The sequence below is a fragment of the Dromiciops gliroides genome, chromosome 4 (assembly GCF_019393635.1).
Source record: "Dromiciops gliroides isolate mDroGli1 chromosome 4, mDroGli1.pri, whole genome shotgun sequence".
NCBI lineage: Eukaryota > Metazoa > Chordata > Mammalia > Microbiotheria > Microbiotheriidae > Dromiciops > Dromiciops gliroides.
In genome coordinates, this window is record NC_057864.1 from 385,289,650 (window position 1) to 385,300,912 (window position 11,263).

Here is an 11,263-nt window from a genome sequence, read left to right on the forward strand (position 1 = left end):
TTTCAGGAAAGAGTTGAGTGCTAGATATATAAATATGAAAGAATATGTGGAATATAGAGAAGAAAATAGAAAAGAGGGGCCAGGAAAGAGCTTAAGGTACCACCCAGAGAATGGGATACGGGTATACAGAGAAGGAACTGTCAGACACATATTGCTTCTATTTCACTACCTACACTCTAATTTATAGTCTTATGTCCTATACTTTCTATTGAATTTGCTCAAGATTCTAGTTCTAGTTTCATGAATACTTAGCCACTAACTTGTTCTTAAACTCTCCAACTCTCAGTTTCTTTATCTGTAAAATAAAGGGACTGAATTAGGTGATCACTTGTATAAAGTTCTTTTCATTTCTAACAGCATTATAATTTCACCGGTCAGGGGAAGGATAATGAAGGGGAGGTCTGAGGAGAAAGACATACCAATAGTCAAGGGCTGCAAGGAATTAAGAAGTTTTAATGTTGTCTGAAGTAGTAAAGATGACCTCCTTTTGTAGGTATCAAATTCCTCATGTGGCTGAAGGATTAGAAGCTAGGAAAAGAAAGGTGAAGTGTCAGATTCAAGACAAAGGTATATGTGTGTTTAAGGAAAAGGGAGGACAGAGAAAAAAATGAATAAAACCAGGATAATCACTCCTCCAACTGCATCCAGTAGGAGCTGAAACTTCACTAAAAGGATAACAATTGGGGCAGCTAGGTGTCACAGTGGATAAAGCACCGGCCCTGGATTCAGGAGGACCTGAGTTCAAATCCGACCTCAGACACTTGACACTTACTAGCTGTGTGACCCTGGGCAAGTCACTTAACCCCAAATGCCCCCACACAAAGGATATCAACTTATAAAAGACAACTTATTGTTAAAATAGTGGGTAGGAGGATAAATTTATCTGTGCCACATATACCCTCTTATACTACAGCAAGTATTCACATACATCTTCCACCTTAGACAAATATCTTCATTATAAAAATGATAAACAGAATGACTGCTAAAAAGATCATGTGAATCCATTATAATAAATGTTCAATTAAAAGGTTGTGAATCTGCTACAACAGAACTGTTCCTATTCTGCAAATCTATAACGCTTGCACACACTGTCTTGGCTATTACGTTACTAATAAAAGTGGAATTCTAGATTGTAAACTCCCTGAGGACAAGGAACATTTATTTCTACCTCCCTTACAACACTGCATGGGGAGACAGTAGGAAAAGCACTTCATAACTGTTTATAGGATCACAGATTTAGAAGCTGAAACTCTTCATTCAAAAGACAAAATAATTAAAAGAAATTATTGATACAATGATAGGTTGAATATAAGTTTACATGACTGTCTGACCCCAATAACAAGAACATGGCAAGTTTGCAATTTCAAACCCTATAACGAACAGTTGTTTGTAATCTCCCTAAGGTCACAGTTATTTTCTTTGTATGTACTGCAGACATGAAGGCATATATATATATATATATATATATATATATACATACACACACACATACTGAAAAAAATAGTTAATGAACTTAATTTTAAGAACCCATTCTGTACCTTAATTCCCTGCTAGATAGCTTGATTTTGTTCACAAATGGGAGTGGACATACATGTACCTTCCATAATCAATTATGGTGATAGTAGTTTATTCTATACCTGCAAAACTATTAAGTTATGTCTACTTGTAATTTTCTCAACCAGGAGTAAAGTATAGTATTGTAGATTCATTAGGATCATAGATTTAGAGCTGGGATGAAATTTAGAGGCCATTAAAGTCCAATCCCCTTATTTGACAAATGAAGAAACTGAGGGCCCGAGAAATTAAGCAACTTGCCCAATATCAAATAAATGGTAAATGGCAAAATTAGGATTTGAATCCAGGCCCTCCAAACTCCACATCTAGCACTCTATCATCTCCTAGGAGAAGCAATAAAAAGTAATGGATATAAGTGAAGCCTTAGGGTCACAACGTGGCTTCAAACCCAGCTCTGACACATACTGGCTTGACATCAGACAAGTCACTTAACCTCTTAGTACTTCTAGTGAACTTTCAAACTATAAATTGCTCAACATTGCAGATTTAATTGGCAGACAGCATTCCTTAATGGGAGTTCCCTAAACTAACTAAATCACAAATCTGGACCCAAAATAATTTCCAGTAAGAAATAGGAGAAAACTTCAAATCAGATGTTAAATAGAAATAAGCTGAATAACAAAAGTTTAGATCACTGAAACATCAACTGAGCTATAAAATTGTGCATACCCTTTGATCCAGCAATACCACTCCTGGGTTTATATCCCAAAAACATCCTCCAAAAGAGAAAAAGACCTATTTGTACAAAAATATTTATAGCAGGGGGCAGCTAGGTGGGTACAGTGGATAAAGCATCAGCCCTGGATTCAGGAGGACCTGAGTTCAAATACAGCCTCAGACACTTGACACTTACTAGCTGTTTGGCCCTGGGCAAGTCACTTCACCCTCATTGCTCGCCCCCCCCCAAATATTATAGCAGCTCTTTTTGTGGTGGCTAAGAATTGGAAAGGGATGCCCATCAAGTGGGGAATGGCTAAACAAGCTGTGGAATATGATTGTAATGAAATAGTATTGTGCTATAAGAAATGACCAAAAAAGAAAGAAAGGAAGGAGAAGCAGGAATGATTTCAGAAAAACCTGGAAAGACCTATATGAACTAATGTATAGTAAAGTGAGCAGAACCATAAGAATGTGGTGCACCGTGACAGCAATACTGTTCAGTGAAGAACTGTGAATGACTTGACTATTCTCAGCAATACAATGATCCAAGACAATCCCAAAGGACTAATGATGAAGCATCCTATCCACCTCCAAAGAAAGAGCTGAAGTATCGAACACAGACTGAAACATGCTATTTTTCACTTTCATTTTTTTCTTTTGAGTTTTTGTTTGTTTGGAGATAGAAAGATAAATAGATAGATGGTAGAGAAAGAGAGAGAGAGAAATGAATAAATAAATAAATGAGTGGGTGAGTAAATAAATAGAATAGGAAATTGGTAAAGGATACAAAGAAAGTCACTGCACTCTAGGGGCAATAGAAGTAAGGAAGAAAGAGTCAATACAAAACATATCCAAAATAAATACACAGTAAATTGGGGGGCTGGAGAGATCCCTGATCCCCCAAACCAGGAAATCAAGAAAGACCTTCTTTAGAAAAGTGACAAGAGTTGAACCTTGAAGAAAATTTGGGAAATATAGAAGCTTTCAAGTACAGAAGCCAAGAGGACAAACTACAGTTATGAAAGCTTCAGAGGTGTTAAAGTGAGGTAACCAAAAGAGTCAAGAAAAGTATTACAAAAAACAAACACCTCCAGAAAAAGGAGACCCACTGTGCTGTAACAAACAATTTGGAGTGAACAAAGTTAAGTACAGCTAAAGAAAATCATCAAAGTCTACTGTAAAATGCAAGTACCCCAACAAACCAGACTTCCCCAACACTTCGGATTGGGTGGAAAGAATAATTGACACAAAGAATAGATTTTCACTGCTTCAAGTGCCAGATTAGAACCAATTGGGGGGGGGGGGGTTGGGGGAAACGTCAAAACATTCACAGGTCACCAAGTAAATTCCTGTTCTAAGCATTAAGAAACAGTGACTCAGCTAAAATAATGTTGAAAATTCACCACCCTCTTTTTACAAATCCAAATTTTTATAACTTAACCAACTTGTTGATATTCATTTTTGCAGTGTCATTAACCGTGCAGAGTCATTAATTAATATCTTAGAAAACTGCAAGTGAGAAAAAAATATCCTTACTCATTTATCTCAAGCCTGTATTTTTGAAAGTTGACTGTATCTTTAAATGGGGGTGGGGGGTAGGAGGGAGAGAAGAAATTAAAGTTAAAAAAAGTTTGGCTTCTAATCTATGTATTTATAAAGATACTATAGTAGCTAGAGATATACCTAATATAAATACCCATAAACAACTTCATTTTTAACATCTAGAACTATATTGAAATAAAAAAACATCACTTCTTTCCCAAGTATCGGCTTTGGGGAGTTTTAAAATAGCCCATTCTAAGTAAAAAGTTTCAATATAAAGTCATTTATCATACAGGACTAGAACCATGGTAGGAAAAAAATATTCTAGCTGGCATACTCCTGTTCCATATGTGTTTGTATATATCCACATAAAAAAGGATGAAGTTCTTTAATTTCACTCATGTAGTGGGCTCTCAAAGTAATAAAGTGAACGCGAAAACCAGCGCACGAAGTAACTTGGGAAAAGAAAAGTCCTTTTTTAGGTCAGGGGAATGCGTCTTTTTCAGACTGAACCAAAGAACCAGATTCCTCCACTACCATCGGTGGAAACAAAGTTACCAATTTGTTTCCTAGAGCAGAGGAGCAAGTTGAGTGATGCCCTACAACCCTGAACTCTTTCTTTCATCCAAGTTTCTTCTAAAGAACGAAAAGCCTTAAGTTAGAGCTTGTTACAACATACTTCACCCCCCCCAAAAAAAAAGTCTTGGGGGGGGGCGTGATTGGGAGGGCTGGGGGGAGTGAAGGGGAGGGGAAGTTAGTCTCCCGGGGTTCGGGTCGCCATTTGGTGCCTGAGTCAGCGTCCAGAACAGCTGGTGCAGCGAGTGGCGATCAGTTCACAGCGTGAAAGATGGGAAAGACAGCTTTCCCCGGGGAGGGCCAGAAGGCAGGGGATCCACCCCCACCCCCATGTACACACACAAACACACACACGCCCGCGTTCGTAGGAAAGCCCCCTGCCGAGCCCCGACGGGAGGTGCCGGCCAAAGGGGATCGGAGCAGCCGGTGTTTACATCGTCGGCTGGGGCCAAGCGAGCGCCCAGGGACGCGGCACTCACGCGCACTCACACACACACATCCCTGAGTCCTGGCAGCCGGGTGACACACACGCACCTCGCGTCCAGGGGGTGGAACACACACAGTTCTACCCAAACATGCCAGGAGTCCCGGCGGGTGACACACACACACACACACACACACACACACACACACACACACACACACACACGCTCCGGAACGGAGAGGACCAAAGGCTAAGTTCTCCCATTGTCCCGTGGGCACATAGACCCGAGCTCCCTTCCGGACCTTGACCGGCACTGACCTCGGTCACTACCAGTCCCCGGCACCCTACCCCGGCCCGGTCGACCTTGCTTTTCCCTCCTCCCCCACGGCCTGTAGTGGCCTCCCTGGTTCCCGCCCAACACGGACCGGTCCTCTCCTCACGCCCCCCTCGGTAACTCACCGTCGGGAGCTGCCTCGGCTGTGGGCCCTTCGCCCCTTTGCCTCGGCCCGCTCGCCCCTGCCTGTCCCGGCCGAGGTGCCCCGGCTCCGCCGGCGTCCGCACACACCCCTCCTCCTCCTCCTCTTCCTTCCCTCTCTCAGTCCCTCAGAAACCACTGCCGCCACCGCCTCCGCCTACTTTTCTCCCCGCCTCCTCCTCCGCCTCCTTCCCCTCCCCTTATCTCTCCTCCCACTGGACGCTGGGGAGGCGGCGGCGGCGCCAAACTCAGCCGGAGACGCGCACGCACGCGCACGCACGCACGTCCACGCACGCACGTCTGCCCTCTGACTCCACCACGTAAGGAGGCGGAGGGAACGAGGGGAGGGAAAGAAGCCAGAGCTGGGGCGCGTGCTCAGAGGGGTCGCTGGTATGCTTAGGGACGTTTTCCCAGTTTACAAAACCTAAAAGCTGCCAACATATATTTATTCTTTAAGTGCCAGCATTATAATCCCTTCATATCTTGTTTCTAAATCATGGTCAATAAATAGTGGTGTTTGGAGCGTGAAATAATTAGGCTGAGGCCCTGGGTTCTAATCCATAAAAGCCCCATTCCTCTTTATGATGCGCTTCTGTTTTTGTTTTTGTTTTTTAGTGAGGCAGTTGGGGTTAAGTGACTTGCCCAGGGTCACACAGCTAGTAAGTGTTAAGTGTCTGAGGTCGTATTTGAACTCAGGTACTCCTGACTCCAGGGCCGGTGCTCTATTCACTGCGCCACCTAGCTGCCCCATGATGCGCTTCTAAGGAATGGCAGGATGATCATTTGTTTGACTCTTTAGGCAGGTCCCTTGTTGCCATTTGGTATTTAGGTGGGACGCTTACATCTGGGGACTTTGGCCTTCTCTATAAAATGTGCCATAAATAGCCATTCTGGCTTCCGGGCCAAATTCAACATTCCCTCAAATCAACTCTAGACTCTGGTGCAGGAGCCCGAGGGTTTATCTGTGCCTAGCTCAGAGTTCCCTTGTCCTACCCCAGATAAGAGTCGGACCATCTCATTCCTTCCAGCTTTAAACCCGGAATCACTTTATCACATCTGTCAAAGATTAATATTTTACTATCTGTCTCACGCACAACTTGATAGCTGAAGATAGCTCAGAAGTCATCTCAACTTCTTCCTTCTTCCTCTCTTAAAGAAACTCTAAGGTACAGGGAGATTAAATGGTTCAATCAAGGTCACTTAGGTAGGATTTAAATCCAGGCCTTTTGACTCCAGAACCAGTGATCTGTGCCATACTTTAGATTGTGGGGTCAGCTAGGTGGCACAGTGCATAGACCGATAGCCCTGAAATTGGAAGGACCCGAGTTCAAATTTGACCTCAGACACTTAATAGCTGTGTGACCTTGGACAAGACACTTAACTCCAATTGCCTTAAAATATCTGAGGCCATCTTCAGTCATCCTGATGTATATCTTGCTACTGAACCCAGATGGCTCTGGAGAAGTGAGGTTAGTGACCTTGCACTTAAATCCAATTCACTACAAGTCATGACTCCTGCCTGTGTCAGGGTCCTCTTTGAGAAGGAAGGACAAACAACAACTTTAGATTGTAAACTCCCTGAGGGCAGGGACTTTCTTTTTATCAGTTTTATCCCTAGTGTTTAGCACAATGCCTAGCACCTAGGAGCTGCTTTATAAATGTTTATTGGATGGGATACTACTTAGGGTTACTGGGGGAAATTCCATTGAGTACAGAATAAAGTCCTAAACCTTCAATGTATGGGTCAAGGCCCTCTTATTCTGGCAGTATCCCTACTTTGTTTCCTAATAATACTCAAAGAGTCCTTCAAATCAGTCGGGACAGCTTTCTTACTTTCCCACAAATATATCCTGCTTATTTCCAAATCCATGCCTTTGTTCATGATCCTGTCCCCTAATACTCTCTCCATCTATTAGAATCTTATCCATTCTTCGAAGCTTGGTTCAAATTCAATCTCCTCTCTGAGGCTTTTCTAGACTACTACTCCTACTCAGTTGCTCTCTTGTAAATGGAAAGATCAATGGACTTGGGCCACAAGACTTAAAGCTGGAAAAGAATTTAGAGATGTAGTCTAAGACTCCTGTTTTATAGATGAGAAAAGTGGAGATTAAAGAGGTCTTGGGCATCGAAGTGGCACCAGGTCTAGAATCAGGAAGATTCATCTTCCTGAATTAAAATCTGGCCTCAGAAACTTACTGGCTGTATGACCCTGGGCAAGTCATTTAATCCTGTTTGCCTCAGTTTTCTCATATGTAAAATAACCTGGAGAAAGAAATGGCAAATCCAACTCCAAATGCCTCTGACAGTAAATCAGAGTTATGCATTTTAGCACTTACCCATTTTGTCAGTTTGTTTGTTTTTTTAAATAGCAGAAAGTTTGAGTCCTAAGATCTAAGCACCAGTTTTGATACTACTTGTACAACCTTGAGCAAATCATGTAGATTTACAACTGATTTCAGCTTTAGTGGTGACAAGATCCTTAATTCAACTCAATTCAACAAAAGTCTATTAAGCTCTAAGGTCGCATAAATATATATTTATAGTCTACTCCCTTAGTTTCTTCCTCTGTAGAAGGAAGGGCTGAATAAAATTATCTCTAAAGCTCTGTCCAACTATAAATTCTATGTCTTCCACATTTTTTATTCCTTTTTCCACCCTGCGTGGTACCAAATGTGAAGATTCAAATGAGATAATTTTAAGTGTAGCATTACCAACATACCACACACTTAACATGTAAAGTGCTTTGCCATTGATGATAACGATGATGGTGGTGGTGGTGGTGGTAGTAGTGGTGGTAATGGTGATTTGAGTTCTAATATTTGCTAAATGGATATTCTGCGCCTGACTTTTCTCCTTTTTCTTGTGAGAATCAGGGTGCCACCTCCCTGCAGAGAAAGACATTGTGAGAACCAGGGCAACAGCCGCCTCCCCCCCCCCCCCCCCAGCATGTGACTACTGTCTGGACATTACATCTATTCATAGAACTGCCTGTAAGTCATGTCAATCAATGCTACCAGCCAATTAGCTTGGAGCTGTGTGTGAGGACCACCCTTTGCAGGGAGCTTCCTCTGGAGGAGAAGGGAGGACCTTTCTTTTCCATTGGAGGTCTTGGTGGCCGCTGTAAGAACAAGGTATCTAGGCTTTTTCTTTCTGAACACCAGGTGTTCTTCCTCTCTCTTTTTTGATAACTTCTGATATACTTTAATAAATGCTTAATGCCCAAAGATTGGTGCTATAAACTTCTAATTGAAGGCGACCACACATTAGATTTTTAGACATCACAGCTAGATTTTAAACATAACACTCTCTTTGATCCATCCTTTGAAGCTCACCCTTCAGGGTGTTCCATTCTCTCAAGGACCCCTATTCTCGACTCTCAAGAGTGTGGAGAAGAGTAAAACCAAAGGAATCCAAGTCTTGAGATACTCCCCTCTCTGGTCAGAACTAATCTGAATACAATCTAGCAATAAAACAAAGAGATAGGAGTATCCTCAGAGATTAGAAATCTAATATTAGCCATTTATTAAAGCCTAACGTCACACATCAAAACAGTCTGTGATAATTCAATTTAAATGTAAATAGCTTTGAGTTCAACTACTGGAAAAAGCAAATTCAGAAAAGACCAGAGGACCATATACATGTAGATAACTTTTTTTTTTTGTTTGTTTGTTTTTGGTGAGGCAGTTGGGGTTAAGTGACTTGCCCAGGGTCACACAGCTAGTAAGTGTTAAGTGTCTGAGGCCGGATTTGAACTCAGGTACTCCTGAATTCAGAGCCAGTGCCTTATCCACTGCGCCATCTAGCTGCCCCCATGTAGATAACTTTAATAAATCAATGAGTTTCCTTGTATAAGTATACTATTTTCTAAAACAGACTGATTCAATGGGCCTGTGGTAACAAATGAATTAGAACCAAGATTTCTGAGATATGCTGATTAAGAAGTTGGAAATATTGTTGGCCAGAAGCAAAGATGATTGGGCAAAGGCTAATTTACAGCTATGAATTCAGGACATATGAGTCAGAGAATTAGCCAATTGGGACTGCAGTAGAAAGTCCCATTCCCCTTTCTGATGTGCTTCTAAGGAATGGCAAGATAATGAGAGGGAAAGTCATGAATTAAAGAATCGGCAGAGCCTAAGGTTCTGTAGCTCTAAATTTTCTATAAGCCAGAACTGCATTACAACTGCCTAAGGAAAGGATCAAGACCACAAAAATGGAATTATCACACAATCAAAAAAATGGAGTTAACCTGAGAATGGAGGTTCCTAAGGAATTAGTCACAAGGTCAGGCCAATTTTGCAACTGCAAGCAAAAAGTGAAAAATATCACCATTAAAAAAAAATTAGAACCAAAAAAAGAAAAAAAGAGAAAAAAAAAATTTAAATTAAAAAAAAAATTTTTAAGCTCCACCATGGGACCCCTACCCCCACCCCAGCCCTAGTTGAACAAGGACTTGGCCAGGAACTCACCTTCAGTCACAGTCGACCAGTGATGCCTGATAAATTGATGTTTCTGCTTCAGTTTCCTCAGGTGTTATTCAAAGCTTCTAGTAAATATTTGGGATTGCAAGGCAGTTTGAGGTAGTGGAAAGAACTCTCGATCAGGAAAACACACGAGCATTCTAGTCCTGTCTCTGTCATTAATAAGGAACATGACCCTTCATCTCTCTGGACCTCAGTTTCCTGACCTGCACAAGGAGAGGGTACATTGCAACCCCTAAGCCCTGTAAATGCAAAGATATCTGTGAACTCATCAGTCAGTCAATAAACCTCTATTAAGTGCCTATTATGTGTCAGGCACTGTGCTGTCATCAGCATAGGCACTCAGCTTAGGATCCCAGCCTCTCTGGGCCTGCCCAACCTTTGGTGATTTTTGTCCACATTCTCAAATAAATTAAACAAGTGGGCCCACCTGATATATTAGGGACCTTCCTTTAGTTCTCCTGACATCCCAAGGGTTTCAGTGTAGCATAGAGCCAACTGGTTATATCTCTTTTGTGGCAAATGACTAGGCCATCTTTTGGGGGTAATATATTTCTTTGTACCATACTTTATACCTCTTCTCCTTTGTAATTCTTTATTTGAAATGTGTTACAATCTGCTCATGCCCATCATTCACCTCTAAATGGCCCTTTGTATGATCCACAATGTGAGTTCTTTAGAGATAACCATGTTCTATGATACGCAATCATATAACATGTCAGTTAAAACAACAAAACACCTTTGAAATTTCCCCAAGGCAATCCACCTTGCTCTCTTCTTCTAGTTCAGTTCTTGGTCTTCCTAATTTTCTGTTTGCTGTTTCTTTCTAAGATGAGGGGAGGGAAAGAAATTTATACAGATTTATTTATGTATATTTGTATAAATTCACATAGACATTGTTTTAGATAGGTGTGCTTTTTGGCACTTTTACCCAGACAGACTGACAGGCTCTACAGGTTGTCCAATCAACTACATATCATAGTCTAGACCATTATTAGTATTAAATTCAAATAGAAAGTGATAGATTCCTCTGGGTTATATTAACTTAAAAAACATAAATTAATATGAGCTATGTTTTATTGTGTGAAGAGCAGCTGGATATTCCTAGAAATGAATTTGGGCCTGGAGTCAAAAAGACTTATCTTTGTGATTTCAAATCCGGCCTCAGACACTTACTAGCTATGTGATCCTGGGAAAATCACAATCCTGTTAGCCTCAGTTTTCTCATCTGAAAAAAGAGGCAGAGAAGAAAATGGCAAACCACTCCAGTATCTCTGCCAGGAAACCCCAAACGGGGTCATGAAGAACTTATGACTGAACTTTTAATTGTATTTTCTATTTATTTTGTTAAATTTTTCCCAATTATATATGGGGTGGGGAAACAATCAGAGTTAAGTGACTTGCCCAGGGTCACCCAGCTAGTAAGTGTCTGATACCTAAATTGAACCCAGGTCTTCCTGACTCCAGGTCTGATGTGTTGTTATTCACTGTGTCACCTAGCAGCCCCTCCCAATTATGTTTAAACAGTTC

General features: G+C 41.4%; 1 protein-coding gene across 6 annotated transcripts in view; it reads right to left on the minus strand.

Moving 5' to 3' along the window:
• FBXO30 (F-box protein 30) overlaps nt 1-5,378 on the minus strand; it is a 61,698-nt gene extending 56,320 nt beyond the window's left edge. For all 6 annotated transcript variants that reach the window (XR_006356372.1, XM_044002982.1, XM_044002984.1 and 3 more), the window contains exon 1: nt 5,237-5,378. The gene's annotated coding sequence lies outside the window, so the exon portion shown is untranslated. The remainder of the gene's footprint in view (nt 1-5,236) is intronic.
• Between the last annotated feature and the right edge of the window lie 5,885 nt (nt 5,379-11,263).